The sequence below is a fragment of the Lipotes vexillifer genome, unplaced genomic scaffold (genome assembly GCF_000442215.2).
Source record: "Lipotes vexillifer unplaced genomic scaffold, Lipotes_vexillifer_v1.1 scaffold1106, whole genome shotgun sequence".
Lineage (NCBI taxonomy): Eukaryota > Metazoa > Chordata > Mammalia > Artiodactyla > Lipotidae > Lipotes > Lipotes vexillifer.
In genome coordinates, this window is record NW_006776601.1 from 82541 (window position 1) to 99954 (window position 17414).

The following is a 17414-nucleotide window of genomic DNA, read 5'->3' on the forward strand; positions in this document are numbered from 1 at the left end:
GAGAGGCCCGCATACTGCAAAAAAAAAAAAAAAAAAAAATCTACAAACAATAAATGCTGGAGAGGGTGTGGAGAAAAGGTAAACCTCTTGCACTGTTGGTGGGAATGTAAATTGATACAGTCACTATGGAGAACAGTATGGAGGTTCCTTAAAAAACTAAAAATAGAACTACCATACGACCCAGCAATCCAACTGCTGGGCATATACCCTGAGAAAAACCATAATTCAAAAAGAGTCATATACCACAATGTTCATTGCAGCTCTATTTACAATAGCCAGGACATGGAAGCAATCTGAGTGTCCATCGACAGATGCATGGATAAAGAAGATGTGGCACATACATACAACGGAATATTACACAGCCATAAAAAGAAACGAAATTGAGTTATTTATAGTGAGGTGGATGGACCCAGAGTCTGTCATACAGAGTGAAGTAAGTCAGAAAGAGAAAAACAAATACCATATGCTAACACATATATATGGAATCTAAAAAAATTTTTAAAAGGTCATGAAGAACCTAGGGGCAGGAGGGAAATAAAGACACAGACCTACTAGAGAATGGACTTGAAGACACAGGGAGGGGGAAGGGTAAGCTGGGACAAAGTGAGAGAGTGGCATGGACATATATACACTACCAAATGTAAAACCAGTGGCTAGTGGGAAGCAGCCGCAGAGCACAGAGAGATCAGCTCGGTGCTTTGTGACCACCTAGAGAGTTGGGATAGAGAGGGTGGGAGGGAGGGAGATGCAAGAAGGAAGAGATATGGGGATATATGTATATGTATAGCTGATTCATTTTGTTATAAAGCAGAAACTAACACACCATTGTAAAGCAATTATACTCCAATAAAGATGTTAAAAAAATAAATAAATAAAAGTAACAGATTATGGACTGTTTTCCTATGGAAAAAATGAAAAAAAATGCTATATCACTTTGTAAACAGAATATTAATAAAACCAATAAAAACCCTAATAAACACATTAGTATAATCACAACATACATTGCATTCTTTTTTTTTTTTTAACATCTTTATTGGGGTATAATTGCTTTACAATGGTGTGTTAGTTTCTGCTTTATAACAAAGTAAATCAGTTATACATAAACATATGTATACATTGCATTCTTAATAAATAAATAATACTGAAAATATGAGAAAAGAGGAAGATAGCTTCTTAGGAGAAGGTTTAAGAAAGGTTGAGGAAGCTGCCTTCAGACAAAACGCCTGATGATCAAGGCATGTGCAACAAGCACTTCCCACACAGGGTGTGAGGCCAAAGTGAGCCAAGAGATAAACCTGGAGTGGATGAGCTTCGGGAACGGAGATTCACAGCTTGCTGCATTCAGCTGTGTCAGTGTACTCTGTGTCAGCTGCTGCTCCTTGGTGATGCACATTTACATGTGGGTAAAAATACTGTATAAGCAATGTGACTCCTGTGTATATTGACACAATTCCCTTATTTACTTATTGCATATGAAACAATGTGCATTACAGTAACACCAAGTTGTAGCATAATGAACTGAACATATGTATCTCATAAAACTATAAGGCAAGGGAAAGTGAAATACAAATTTGGGAGTCGTTACCTCTTTGGAAAAAGGAGTAGGACTTGACTAGAGGCACATACAGGCTCCAAAGAATTAATTTTCTTAAGCTGAATTATAAGTACACAGGTATCCATTTTATTATTATTCTTTAAACTGTAATATAACTTATCTCTGATATGAATGACAGATTTCATAATAAGAAGCCAGGCAAAGGATCTTTGATGTTTTCCTTGTAAACAGTAGGAAAATATAAAATAAACAATCAAAAATTGAAGTTATTTATGTAATTTACTAAGAAAAAAACTAAGATTTTTCTTTGTTTAAAAACAAAATTTGCTAACTGTAAAATATGCAAGCAATGTAGAAAAGTATAAAGAAGAAATCAAAAGAAACAGAAAATTAAAAATCATCCAAAAAGTTCATCATCAAGAGACTTCCTTTTGCTGACCCTATACAGACGTACATGTATAATTTTACAGAAATGGGATCCTCTTATACATTCCAGTCTGCAACCCAGTTTATTTATTGCTATAAATACAGAATAATCATATTCAATGACTTTATAGTAGTATATATGAGTCAAAATGTACATAGCCAATCATCTACTGCTGGGCATTTAAGATATTTCTTATTTTTTTACTATTACAAACAACATTTCAATTAACCTAGTTTCAAATACTTCTTTAACACTTGCCAGAGATCTTCTTAGGATTCGTTCCCAGAGGTGGAAATTAATGCTCTGTCACGAACTCTTGTTTTGGTTAGTCAGGGATAATATATATATATCTTATAGAGGAAATGCTAATTAATGTTTTGTTTTAGTATTTTATTTTTCTGAGGCTAAACTGTTCCTTCTACAACTGATTAGGTCCTAAAGAAAAAGGCACGAGTCAGAAAACTCTACACCCCTCTCAGGACAGGGTGTGCTGGGACTTTTTTTTTCCATTAAAGAATTGAATTCATTCTTTTTTTGTTGTTGTTGGAACTTGGTTTTAAAATACCTGAAACAACGCTTCATGGAAGGCCCAGATCAAAGGCTGAAATGATCAGACCAAGGATTACCAGCTAAATGGAGAATATACAGTAAGTCCCCTATCCCTGAACGAGTTCCATTCTGAGAGCGTATTCGTTTAAGTCCAACCAAGTTAGCCTAGGTACCCAACTAACACAATCAGCTATATAGTACTGTACTAGGTTTATAATACCTTTCACACAAATAATACATAAAAAGCAAACACAAAACATAAAGAAAACATTTTTAATCTTATAGTACAGTACCTTGAAAAGTACAGTAGTACAGTACAGCAGCTGGCATACAGGGGCTGGCATGGAGTGAACAGGCAAGAAGAATTACTGACTGGAGGAGGGAGAGGAGGTGGGAGATGGTAGAGCTGAAGGATCATCAGCAATAGGGGATCAAGGGCAAGATGCAGTTTCACTCACTCCTGACATTGATGGAACGCAGGTTCACATCTTTGAAAGTTTGCAACTTGAAGGTTCCTGTGCAGGGGACTTAGATAAGAGACAGACAGGTGGGCCCAACAGAAACAGAAAAGGGGAATACAAAGAGGTTGATGAAGCAAGCAGCAGAGAGACGATGAGAGTGGTGAGAGCGGAAAGAAAAGCTGAGGCAAGAATGAGGGCACTTTGCAAAGACGCCTTGAGGCCTGAAAGAAGGAGAGGCAGTGTGATGAGTGCAGGAGATCAGTGTGAGTCAATGGCACAGGCAATTGGGAGGCGACCTGGTCAGGACACCAAAGCACACTGGGCTAATGAGAAAAAAACGAATGAAAACCTACACTAAAAAAATAAATAAATAAAAGAAACTGCAAAGATAAACTCAGTGTCTGGAGAAATGCTTGTTTGTGGGGGAAATTATAAGTATAAAATGGGAGCACTAGTAAATGTGAACAAAGACTGCATGTTCAAACATGCAGTCATTTTTCCAATTAAAAAGTAAATAAATAAATACAAAATTTTAAAAAACCCTCAATGTCAATTAAAAAAGTAATTATTACATATGAAAAAAGATTTTCATATTACATATGAAAATCTAGAGATTTTCTTCTCCAGAAGAAAATAAAAATCAGTCTTAATTCTATCTCCTTTATCTCATGACTCTTCACAGTTTTTATATATGCTACATATCTGAAATCCTATAGTATGTTATTTATTACATCATGAACACATTTCTATGCCACCAAATATTCTTTTTTCCAAATAATTTATAATGACTTTTTGGTATTTCACTGTTTCTATGTATCTTACTTAATTTAGCCAATTCCTTTCTGTTGGACATGGAGCCTGTTTCAAATTTTTCATATTGCTGCCCTGAACTTCCTTAGGGTTAAGTCTTTACACATACTAACGATTATTTCCTTAGTATAAATTTAGGCATGGAAATTGTTAGATTAAAGGATAAGAACATTTTTAAAGCTTTTAATATGTATCGCCAAATTGCCCTCCAGAAAGGGTGTACCCATTTATACTGTCACAGTGATGTATGTGAGAGCTTTTGGCAAAATCATTATATTTTTTGAAGGATGGAAGAAAGCTCCCAGAAACTGAATTTTGACTATGAGCTTTGGAATTATGTGACATAGGTTTGTATCTAGCCTGTTCCATTTACTGGCCATAAGACCTCAGGCAAGTCAGTTAACCTCCTAAGCCTCAGTTTCCCCATCATATTGGGATAATACCTAACTAAAGTTTTTGACAGGATTAAACAAAACAAGGTATAAAAATGCTTGTTCGTGACCCGGACCGGGAAGATCCCACATGCTGCGGAGCGGCTGGGCCCGTGAGCCATGGCTGCTGAGCCTGCACGTCTGGAGCCTGTGCTCCGCAACAGGAGAGGACACAACAACGAGAGGCCCGTGTACTGCAAAAAAAAAAAAAAAAAAAAAAAAAAAAAGATTCTTAACACCATGCCTAATACATTGGAAACACTAAAGAAACAGTAAAGGGCAGTCCTCAGAAAGACTTTTTTTCCTAGGGTTTCACTCTGAAAGCATCCAGAAAAATGGAATGAGGCCCCAAGGGGAAGGAATTGAGGCCATAGGAGACACTGAAGGAGAGTATCAGGATCACCACGGAGCTGGCTCATAACCATGGGTCACAAAAAGCCATCTGAATGAGAAAACTAATTGAATCTAAAACCATGTACTAGTGCAGGTGTCAGTTTAGCAGTGTAGCTCCACGAGGCGGACACAACCAGTACTTTCATCTAATGGACAGGGAGGAAATGAAAGCAACACAGAAATCTCACCCTTTTGCTACAAGGCCCAGTTGCTCTGAAGACCCCTTACAAGTTTTGGGAAAATTAAAAAAGGAAGCTTACAAGGCCTGAGATGTGTAAGCTATCAGAGTGGGTTGATAATACCAACCAAGCAATATCAGGAACGGTGACCTCAGAAGGAGGAAGGGAGAAATGAAGGGAGGGAGAAGAGGAGAAAGAGGAGGGGAAAGGGGAGGAGAAAGGAGAAAAGAACCAAAGTGTACAGACCAGGTGAATGTGTCCCACTGTACTGGCCCTAGGAGGTTTCATTAGGGGGAAAGTAACTCCAAAGATGTACAAGTTAGGAGTGGGCAAGTGAGAACTTCTTGACATATACTTGAATGAAGACAAGGATGGAGAGTGAAACTCTTGTTTTTTTTTTTTTTTTTTTTGTGGTACGCGGGCCTCTCACTGTTGTGGCCTCTCCCACTGCGGAGCACAGGCTCCGGACGCGCAGGCTTAGCGGCCATGGCTCGCGGGCCCAGCCGCTCCGCGGCATGTGGGATCTTCCCGGACCGGGGCACGAACCCGTGTCCCCTGCATCGGCAGGCGGACTCTCAACCACTGCGCCACCAGGGAAGCCCGAAACTCTTGTTTTGCTGGGAAGTAAAACAAAGGAAATGGGATTTGAGGAAATATGAAAGGAGGGGAGGGGTGTCTGGAAACCCTCAAGAAGAGCCAAGGGTTAAAGGGCACTGCAGGGACCTTGCTGCCCAGTGCACGGCCACATGGAAACCTTCCTTCTCATGATACTGTGGAACAACAGGGCAAACACCAGCAAACCACCCACAACTGCACTGCAGGGAAGGGGATTAAGAAGGGTTCAGCCTGGCCTATTTTTCACCTTCTCATTGATGTGGCTTGATTTTACCAAATTAGGAAAGGACAAGGTAGAGACTGGGGGGATAGGAAAAGAGAAGAGTAGAAAGGGGGATAATGGAGGCAATCGGTCCCCACCATGGCTATTCCAAGGGTGACCGAGAGATGCAAGGGATGGGCCCCTCCTTCGAGGAGTTCCAAGTCCAGTTAGGAAGACAAAATCCCTTGGTATGAAAATGCAAACACATATGATAAATGGCCAGATAATAACAAAAGAAGCAGAGGGGTGTAGGCTATGGGCAGGGTATAGCTAGGAAAGCTTCCTGGCATAGAAGGCCTGGATGGGATCTGGACAGATTCTGAGGTGAGGGGTGTTCCATATTGGGGAGCTAAGCAGCTGGGACAGGACTGAGAAGGCATGTCACTGGAGACTTGGTGACATGTACCACTGTGTGAAAGAGGTAGGGCAGTAAAATGGAAAGTACATTGTTCTTCCCACTTACCGGGAGTCCTAGTACTTCAGTTTTCTCACCTCTAAAACTAGGATAATAATGCCCTCGTTTCAGGGTTGTTGAAAGGGTGAAAAAATGATATCAATAGAGCACTAACACAGTTACTGGTACATGAAAAGTGCTTTGGAAAGTGATAGATAGGTTTATTATGTTACTACTCCTGGACATAAAAGCACAGCACAGAAATAAGAGGACAGGAGAATGAGAATATAAAAAGCAAGTTGAAGATTTCCAGAAATGAAAATGTTCACATTTAAAAGGGACAGGGCTTCCCTGGTGGCGCAGTGGTTGAGAGTCCGCCTGCCGATGCAGCGGACACAGGTTCGTGCCCCGGTCCGGGAAGTCCCCCCATGCCACGGAGCGGCTGGGCCCGTGAGCCATGGCCGCTGAGCCTGCACGTCCGGAGCCTGTGCTCCGCAATGGGAGAGGCCACAACAGTGAGAGGCCCGGGTACCGCAAAAAAAAAAAAAGAGACAACGTAAGGGGTGTTAAAAATTAAGGCACAAATGTAAAATAGCTAGTGGGAAGCAGCCACATAGCAGAGGGAGATCAGCTCGGTGCTTTGTGACCACCTAGAGGGGTGGGACAGGGAGGGTGGGAGGGAGATGCAAGGGAGGAGATATGGGGATATATGTATATGTATAGCTGATTCACTTTGTTATAAAGCAGAAACTAACACACCATTGTAAAGCACTTATACTTCAATCAAGATGTTAAAAAAATTAATTAATAAAAAAATATTAAGGCGTGACAAGACCTGAATAGGATCTTACTGTAAGTTGAAGGGAGTTTTGCCCTAACTCATGGATTGTGCAAGAATGAAATGCTGTTGGGTTTGACCGATTGTAGATGGGTTATGGTGTGGTGTGTCTGAAGGCTACTGAATGCAACTTACAATGCTTAATAAAAATCTTTATTCTTTTAGTACATAAAAAATATTAAAGCGTGGATTACAGCAGGGCTACCTAATGTGTAGTCCATGGATCAGCATCACCAGTATCACCTTGGGAGCTCTAACAACGGCGACTTCTCTCTAGACCTACTTAATCAGAATTTCTGGGGGTGGAGTTCAGCAATCTGCGTGTTAATAATATCCCCATCTTAAAGTATGAAAGCCCTGGACTGGAGGATGTGGAAAAGTTTCTTGGCCAAGAAATTAGCTCAAAGTAGATATACCTGATTCCAGTTAGCTTTGCCCTCAAAATTAATCTTTTCACATGTGCAAGACGGTTATTAATTTATAAAGAGAACCTTAGAGATTCTACAAGGAAAGTGAAACTATGAAAAAGAGTTAAGATTCAATCTCAATTATAATAGTAGAAAATAGTCACAGTAAGTGGGATAAAGTTATGTTAGTTTATGTTATTCAATCATGTTCTCCTGATAATAAAGTTCTAAAAAACCTTTACATTTTTAAAGCTTTGAGGATTTTAGAATTGTAAACCTATATCAATTCATTTAAGTCACAAAACTACCCTATTGTGATAGGTACTCTGGTCATCCCCAGTGTATAGATGAGGAAAGTGAGACGTGGAGAGGTGCCTAAGCTTAAAGGGCTAATAACTGGCAGAGCCAGGATTTGAAGCGAGGCGGTGAGACTCCAGATCCATGCTTCTAGCTGCTAGTCTGTGTCGCTTCACCCCCACCACAAATGACTTAGCCATCCCCTGACTATTGGGCACAGTGGTTGTTTCTAGTGTTTCAGGTTCATTAATAAACACTGTGAAGAACATATTTGGGTATAAGTTTTTAACCATATTTCTGATGATTTCTTTAGGATAGAGTTCCAGAAATTGAAATCCTTGGTCAAGGGTGATCAACAATTTTAAGGCAATTGTTTTCCAGACAATATGTTAAGAGGGTAGCCATTTCCTTACTCCACCTTCATTATCTTTAAAGTCTTAGTATTCTTGATCAACAAACTGGTATATCATTCTAAAAATTCTTACTTCTTTTGTCGAGTCAAAATGTTTGTATATGTTCACCAACCATGTGCTTCTCCTCATTTGAAAAGTGTTATAGCCTTTGCCCAATTTTTTGAAGCCATGGTTTTAAATTCTATGAGCTCTTTAGATATTGAAACTTTTAACCATCTGGCATACTTGCTGCAATATTTTTTAGTTTATTTTCCTTTTAATTTAATTATGATTTTTTATACATAAGTATTTTAAATATTTATGTAATACAATCTATCAAAATTTTCCTTTATGATTTGCTGTTACTTCCTCACTTTGAAAGAACTGCATTCTCACAAAAAATATCCTCTGCTTTCCTCCCCACACCCCAAAATAGAAACTTTCCAAACTTCAAGTTTTAACTTGAAGTTACTCTTTGAAGATATTTACAGTAAGATTCATTTTTTTTTCAGAGAGCTAAACAAGTTATGTGTGTTCACTTTTTTCAGGTGGATATTTTTTGAGTTCCACAAAACCTGTATAGGATCGAGAGTCAGATAGTGGTTAGAGCAGAGGGCTAGAGAGAGAGTCAGGAGCATTAACCAGGTCTGTCATTTATATCATTTATAGCTGTGCTTTCTCTGGCAAGTCACTCTACCTTTCAGTGTGCTGGTTTCCTCATTTGTAAAAGATGACACCTAGCCTGCCCATATCCCTTATGAGTGCTTTGTCAGTCACTTACTGCTATACCAGCCTGTGTATTAGACTTGTTCATTCAGTATGCTCCTCCAACGTACCAGGCACTATGCTGGATTCTGGGGTTTCAGTGTTAAATAAGGTATGCTGTGAGTGCCTGACGACCTCGAACAATGTGTATTAGCTCAATGAGTCCTTTAACAATCAATGAGGTAGATAATATTAATAACCCCAGTTTATAGATAAGGAAAGTAAGGCCTAGAGTGATTGAACAACTTGCCCAAGGTCACACAACTGGTAAGCTGTAGAGATGGGACATAAGCCCAGGTAATCTAACTACAGAGCCCAGACTTTTAACCAATGTACTGCACTGCCTCTCCTAAGATGAGGCTGAAAATTGGCTGACAATGGCACAGAGCCATATTTTATTTGGAATATCTTCATTTTTAAGAGCGCAGATAGAAAAGGTCACTTGGCCTCCTCACTTCCTTCTTCTCCTGATCACTTAGCGCAGAAGGTGCCCTGTGGACGTAAGGATGAGCAGAACTGGATCCTGACCTGAAGGTGCTCATGATCTGATGGACTTGTGGTCTGAAGCTGTGGTGAAGAACCTCGGCCTGAGGGTTCCCCTCTCACCAGCTCTTTCAGGTCAGCGGGCAACCCTCCTCTCTCTGGCCACCCTCTTCTGCAAGGGCTACCAGACTGGAGATGTGGGTACCACAGCTGGCGTCTCTGAGTGAATGGTGCCAACATAATGCCTGACAAGCAGTTGGAAATCAACTGATGCTTGTTGAACTAAACTATGTCAAATTATAGAACATTTAGAGAGACTCTGAGGATATGATCATTCTTTCAACCATCAACCCCTATTATGAGGCGAAAAACAAAACTTTTTCTCTCCTAAGTACAAACTGTTCACAGTTATTAGGGGGAACAATTACAATCTCTTTGAGCCTGCTTCTTTCTTTCTAAATGAAAAACAACAATTTAAACAAGAAACATGCATGTTAGGAACTCCATCAACAAAGCAACATGGGTGAAAGAAGTCAAATAATTCCATTTTTCTATTTGATAGTAATTTTGCTTGTGTGTATTGAAAGATTTGTTAAAAGAAGAGTATCTAAAATTAGCTTCCTCTCTGCAGGTATCATATTACCTTTGCCCTCATCACTGATAAGCATTCCCTGAGGGTGGAGAACAGGTTTCCAACCTGGTTTCCGGGGGGCGGGGGGGTGGGAGGGGGGTGATCAATCATAGATGAGAAATACATAAAAGCCAATTAATTCAGGTTACTTAACCTAAGAAACCTTCATCCTTCCTGTTTTTTCCATGTAAGGATAAACCTCAGAGACAAGCAGGGGCAAAGGATACGGGCCAGGTAAGCAGCTACCATATGCCAAGCACTGTGTTAAGCACTTTCCATATATAGTCCATTTAAACCTGACAACTACCCTTTGGAGGAAACATTACCTCAGATTTATAGATATCAAAGGGATAGCCACCAGTGAAAACTGAGGCTCACAGAGCTTAGATATATTGCCAAAGGCCACAGAGATGGAATGTCCACTTTTTTTTTTCTACTTTTATTTGCATTTATTTTCTGTGGCATTTATTCCCAGGCCATAAGTTTTTCTTTCTTCAGTTTCTTCTAGCATATCTTTTTCTTCTGTGCAACGTCCTCTTCTGGTTTAGGAACAAACTGTTCTTTTTCAGTAAGGATCATCTCAATGTGGCAGAGAGAGCTCATGTATGGGTTGATCCAACCATGATCTCTGTAAGTCCAGTGCCGCATCTTGGCGGCTTTGTTCACCTGGATGTGTTCAATGACCAGAGAATCTACATCTAAGCCCTTAAGTTCAGCATTACTCTCTGCATTTTTGAGCATGTGCAGTAAAAATTCAGCACTCTTTTTGCGTCACCGACCCTGCGTCCAGCCCCACTGTTTGACCTGGGCACACCTACCAACTCCACCATTGTAACGATGGAATGGCACACATTGCTTCTTTGAAGTGACATCCTTCACATACTTGGTGGCTTTTTGGATATGCATACCCTTTTTTTTTTTTTTTGCGTTACGCGGGCCTCTCACTGTTGTGGCCCCTCCCACTGCGGAGCACAGGCTCCGGACGCGCAGGCCCAGCGGCCATGGCTCACGGGCCCAGCCGCTCCGCGGCACGTGGGATCCTCCCGGACCGGGGCACAAACCCGTGTCCCCGGCATCGGCAGGCGGACTCTCAACCACTGCGCCACCAGGGAAGCCCGATATGCATACCCTTAATGGCCTGGGCAGTTTCACAAGTGTTCTTAAAGTGAACATGAAGATTTGAACATCTTGACTTGCATGGTTTTGTGGGGTTTTCTGGGTCAGGTGAATAGCGAACCATTTTTAGAGGTCACCTCAGGCTGCTTATTGGAAAAGGGAAAGTCTACTTTTAATCAAATTCTAGACTGTCCATGGCAGAAACAGACCTTTTTTTCCCCCTCGTTTCACATTTTGCCACCTCACTCATTGGCCCTGCCTAATTTAAGGTCTGTTCATTTCTGTGGCTTCAAGTAATTAGACAGTTGTTCAAGCAACTGAATCCAAGAGAACCACATTCAATCAACATTTCCCAGGATCCACATTTGGGGACTACAGGCATAAAGCTCCCAGCAACTTTTCAGCAGACACTATCCATATGTCTGGATTATTTTCTGTCTTATGAATGGACAAATGTGGTTACCAAGACTACACTGTATTATAAAATAGGGACCACCTAAGTCCTCTAATTCTCACTGACTTTAATAAAGGCACCTCGGCCAGAGGTTACTGGACTGTGGGAGGACACTTGAGAAAAAAGAAGGAAAAATTCAGTCATGCTAGTGTCAGGCAAGAATTGAACCAAAAGTACCAGGCATGAGTGAGGGTTATATGTGCCACATTATGACAATGGCAAATGGATGAAGTCTAACATTCGTCCACCTTGAGCTAAAAGCCTCCCAGAAATGAGAGAGAGAGAGAGAGAAAAAGAGAGACAGGATAAATGAATGAATGAAATTTGTTATGGGTGAACTAGACTTTCCTGATCCTATTTAATGTTACGAGATGGAAGTTGTCAAGGGGTCTCCTAAATTAGAAAGACAGTTTTTTTTTTGGTACCAATCACTGAGCCCTCAGTATATAAGCACTTCCTAAATATCTGATCCCCAGTTCTGCTTGACACCTGGCTTCCTTTTGTTTATCCTAAGAACACTTGGATGACAGTACCAAAGGATGACAGACCAGAATCCCACTTATCACAGCTAATGAGTAATTGAGTTCTGTGGTATTTACCTTGCAGACATCTCAAGCACTTGTCTCCTTTTCTCCATGCCCATGGCCACCATGGTTCAGGCCACCGTCACCATCATCTGAATGGTTATAATCTCTTTAAATGGTTGCTCTCCTCCAAACTTACCCCCCATTAACCCAGCATCCACATGCAGCCAGAATGACAGCGCTCTAAACAAAAATGCTCACTAAGTCACTTCTCTACATAAAACCCTCCAGTGGCTCCCTTTGCCCCAGGATAAAAAATGAAAATAACAGCTAACAACAAGTGGGTGCATAAAGTGCCAGGTACTCCATGACTTAATTCAGTTCTTGCAGCAACTTTGTGAGAGAGATACAACCTTCGTTACCATTACTTATTGAGGCTAAGTGACTTGACCAAGGCCCCACAGCTAGAAAATGGCAGAACCATGACTCATACCTGGGACTGTCTGACCTCAGAGCACATATTTTAATCACAATGCTATCGGTGTGATGGCACGCAGGTTCTGTGACCTGGCCTGCCCGCCACTCCAGCCTCATCTCTTTATGACACCCTCTTTGCTCTTTATGCTTCAGCTCTTTGAGACACTTGCAGGTCCTCGACCTTGACACTCTGTTTCATGCATATCTTTGTTTGTTTGGGCACATGGATCCCTCTTCTATAATGCCTTCTCCCCTTTGTCTATCTTGTGGTATGTCTCATCTTTCAAGATTCAGCTCAAGTGTTAACTCCTCCATGAACCTTTTCTGGACCCCTCCTCTCCTTTTCTAGTAGAATTGACCACTCCCCTTCCTTGTGCACCACTGTACCTTAGCTATGCTTCCATTCTAGCAACGACAATGCTTTCCTACCCTTACATAGATAAGTATGACTCTCTCCTCTTACACTTCTGTGAATTCCTTTAATGCTGGGACTGAATCTTACTAATGCATTTTACCCACAGTGTCTAACAGAGTGCTAGGCATATTGAAAGTTCACTGTAAATATTGTTGAATGAATAAAAATATTTGCACATGAAATATGATGCTTGGTCAAAACTCACCATGCCACTATACTGTGAGATTTATGTTAATTTTACTTACAGTGTCAATGCAATTAGTAATTTTTTTCTTTACCTAACGACTGTATATGAAACTTTGAAGAGGTACATGCAGCTTTAGGGTAACTAAACTAGAGCAGTGGATAGGGGTGGAGAGAAGACACTGTAGCTGACCTGCCACACCTGTTTTCACCTGGGAAAGTATTCAGTGACAACAATGAGCTATCGCCATACAAGCCAAATTTGGTATGGGAGTTATGTACATATCTACCTTAGCAGTGGAAATATGGATGATTCACATTTGAACCACAATGCACGAATTTTATCGTGCGCAATAAACTAAACTGACAAGAATAAAATTAATCTAAACATTTAATTTAGAAGCAAGAACAACAATAATGGAAAACCATGACCAACTCAGGGCAGTACAAACAATGCTGTGATAACAAAGCATCCTTGCCCCAAATTCCAGAAATTCCAACTTTACATGCGTGCATATTCAGTATTGCAAACAGTACACCTGGCTTTTTAATTACTGGCAGCCAAATGGAATTCCTAACTGATACATTCTGGTCCTACCTCAAAGCCATATATATCCCCAACATTCCCACCTACCCTTGAATCTCAGCTCAAGGGAAACCTCCTTGAGAAAGCCTTCCCTGATCTCAGAGGACAGTCTGTATACACCCTCAAAGACCTTTATTTCTTTCCTTTAGAAAGCTTATCTTAGGGACTTCCCTGGTGGTGCAGTGGTTGAGAATCTGCCTTCCAACTCATGGGACACGGGTCTTGATCCCTGGTTAGGGAACTAGATCCCACATGCATGCTGCAACTAAGAGTTTGCATGCCACTAAGCAGGCCGTGAGCCGCAACTAAGACCTGGCGCAATCAAAATAAATAAACAAAATAAAATAATAATGAAAAAAAGAAGGAAAGCTTAAAAAAAAAAGAAAGCTTATCTTACTTTGTAATTATATATTCAATACTTAGTTATTTTACTAATGGTGGCCTCCCCAAAGCATCTGTAAACTCTAGGAGATCAGAGACCATGCCTGGTTTTATTCATCATTTTCCTCCCAGTTACTGGTACATAGCCAGGCATTCTGCAAACATTTTGAATGAACGAATGAATGATGAATGAGTCCTTCACATCTTACTTACTCATTATTGCCTTGTTCTAAGAATTATACCCGATTCCTTACCAGTCTCAAGCTGGTACTCAGTCCATCCCTCTTCATTATTCCCCTACCCTGCCACAAGGCTCCGTCCTTATTTTCCAATCCTCTCCTCTCCCAATCCTTCATTTAAAAAGGCTCTTAGAAGTGGCAGCTTCTAACCAACCTGAACTTCCTGAACTGTGTGGGATGCGGGTCAAGGTCATGCAACATGAAAAAATGAACACAGCAAAGGAAAATGTAGTGACTGGACTTGCTATTAGGTTATTTTAAACAGTCTACACAACTCCTAAAAAGCCCTATTAATTCAGGAAAAATAATTTAAACCACTTCTATTTTATCACATAGACAAAAGTGGGTTAATTTGCTGATTTTTTTCCCCACTTCTCAGTATGTTTTGGCCTTGCATAGAAAAAGTCTTGGAAAGTAGTTGATTGTGTTGGTTGATGGCAAGAAGTAAGCAGCATGTGTGGTCTGCTAGCCAAATTATCTGGAGGTTGCTCCTAAATGACAGGGCCCCGCTTCCAGGATTCTTCTCCTCTTAAGGGTCTTGGCCTGCTCCTCTCTTTCTAATCCCCTGATCCCCTCTAACTCCTTCTTCTATATCTTCCCCTCCCCCCTTGTCTACCACAAAGGTATGTCCCTGAGCCCCTTCACAAATATAAAACATCCACCCTATGAGATTCCTACTGACGAAAAATCCTATTCCTGTTACTTTGCTGGTCCTAGGTGAAGGCAGCAGAGATAATGGGAGGTGTGATTGGCAAAGTTCTGCTTTCGGGAATAGGAACTAGTGAAGTGTTAATTTCTGGAAATCTAGAACACTTTAGGAAATTTCCTTCATTAATTTTCCTCGGCACCGGACTCTACTTAAACTGCATTTGCAAAGTCCAGTTTAAGGGAAAGAACAGATAGTACAGAATTCGTCAGGGGCTCTTTCCCAAAGCTCCTTTCTTTGAATCTCTGGGAGAGTTAAGACAAGTAAAAGATATGTCCTCTCGGGAGTGGGCTCCCTACCCCAAGGGCCACCCGGGTAAAAGACTTTTGAAGAGAGCAGGGGTTGGACCAGCGAGGAACGCAGGAGATTAAGGGATGCGGCCAGTGGCGGTGACGTCATTTTCTTTTGGTGCTTTCATTAGGCAGGAGGTGAGATAACGAATCAAAGGGAGGGGACGGAAGAAGTAGAGTTGAAAAAGACATGGGTAAAAAACAAGGAAGGTATAAATAGACACAAATGCAAGTATAGGAATATCTCTAGAAGTTAAACGTGCATTATTTGATTTTTTAAAAAATCATCTATTTAAACTATAATTTATTGATTAAAAAATAATAAAAGACTCCATCAAACTGGTACTTCTTTTTTCCCCCCAAGGAATATAGAGGCTGGTGATAAAGCCCTGGGACTGACACCTTAGTTTGGTGTCACTGAGACAAGGTCCCCAAGGCAGCTGGAGGCTTGGGCCAAGGATCCTGCTAGGGGACTCAGGGCCCAGAAGGATGTGTGCTGACGCTGTAGCCCTCCATATGCACACACACTAGAAAACTGCCCGTTCTCTCGTTAACACACGGAAAGGGAATACTTTCTGATTGTGTCACGGGCAGAAACAAGGCGGAGGCACAAGACGCTACCCAGAAGCCGCGTCTTCGTGTGCATTCCCGTTCATCCGCGAGGGCGACCCACTGCCCCTTCTGAGGACCGGTGAGCCCTTGGTCCGGTAAGGTGGACCCTGACTTCCCCCACGCCCCACGCCCCACGCCCAGTGTTCCGAGGCCTGAGCTGCTCCAGCGTGCGCCCTTCGCTTAGCCCCCAGCCCGCGGCCCCCAGACCCGTCACTGCCCCTCCCCCACTGGGGCCCTTTCTGACCGCCCTCGCGGCCGGTGGTCCAGGTTACCTGGCGCCCCGGCCCGGGCTGCCTCACCGCGGGCAGCGCTGGCCCGTCGGCCGTGGGTTTCCACAAGGCGCGCTCAAGACGGCGCGCGGGGTCGGCTCCCGAAGCCAAGGTCACGGTCTCGGAGAGGCGCTTGTCCTCGGATATGTCCAAAGCAGCCCCCGCAGACCCTCTGGGCTGCAGCCGCTGCCCCGGCATCGGAGCTCCGCCCCTCTCCCGCTCCCGCCCCCTCGGGGTCCCCGACTGCCTAGTCCAGCTCCCCTCGGAGCCGCTCGCGGGCTGCTCTTCAGCCCTCCACCCCGGGCAGCTCCGTTTCCCTCACCGGCTTCCCAGGTCTTGCTGAGCTGACTCCGCTGGAGCCAGGCGCCGAGGGCCACGCGTCGGGTCTGGTTCTCGGGGCGGCGGGCCCCGCGCTCGCGTCCTTTCCTGTTCTTTCCGGTGCCGCGCTGGGAGGTCCCGGACCCCAGATCCTGCTCCGGAGGTTGGAGAGACCCCCACTTTCCTCCTCCTCCTTGGAGATGGAAAGAGGCTTAAGAGGTTGGGGGCCTACGACTCCTCCAACGTTCTCTGTGCTCAGTCCTAAGAGTGGGAAACATTTTTTTTCCCGATAAAAGGCCAGAAAGTCACGGTAAAATAAATACAAATCGCGTACCAAAATTATAACTCATTCTGCAAGACTCAGGTCAGGTGCTGCCTACGTTGCGAGATCTCCTCGGTGCTTGCAAACAGCTAGCTCCCTCCTTCCACTCTCTTGCGCGAAAGGGCGCTTCGGCCCTCCCTGGTCAGAGGCAGACACCTGTTGCGTGTCGTTTCCTCTGCCCGACCTGACCGTGCGCTCCTTGAAGACCGCGACTCGGCCTGCCCTGCTCATCCCTGTACTCAGTCCCTGGCACGGCACCTGCCACCTATCAGGGGATCGAATACTTTATGAATAAGTGGAAAATTGATTTCTTTTGTAAACAGCCAGTTATTTCTTTTTATCCTCAAATAACACATACTCCTTTGGGTGAGCAATTTGCTAGTCTCTCTAAAGAGCCACAGAAGTTGTTATCCTCTTTGATGCATTAATTCCATTCTTGGGGAAATTTTCGGAACAAAATAATACTTATGTGCAGATGTTTGTAGCAGGATCTTTTATTACAGAAAACAATAAAAAACCACAAAAAGCAAAGAAACAAAATCAAACTGTCAACAATAGGAAATTGGTAAAATAAATTATGGTAGGGTAACTTAATGAGATATTATACAATCGTTAAAATGAGAAACATCAAGG

The 17414-nt window shown here is 42.4% G+C and overlaps 1 protein-coding gene and 1 pseudogene across 2 annotated transcripts in view; both read right to left on the reverse strand.

Annotated features, from left to right (window-relative positions):
- The window catches only part of CASR (calcium sensing receptor), an 82218-nt gene extending 65275 nt beyond the window's left edge, over positions 1-16943 (reverse strand). Inside the window, exon 1 of one of the 2 annotated variants that reach the window (XM_007450493.1) lies at positions 16464-16744. The gene's annotated coding sequence lies outside the window, so the exon portion shown is untranslated. Of the gene's footprint in view, positions 1-16463; positions 16745-16805 lie in introns of those variants that run through there. The other variant, XM_007450494.1, reaches the window with a different exon arrangement.
- Positions 10355-10795, reverse strand: LOC103076343 (60S ribosomal protein L17 pseudogene; annotated as a pseudogene).
- Positions 16944-17414: the final 471 nt, after the last annotated feature.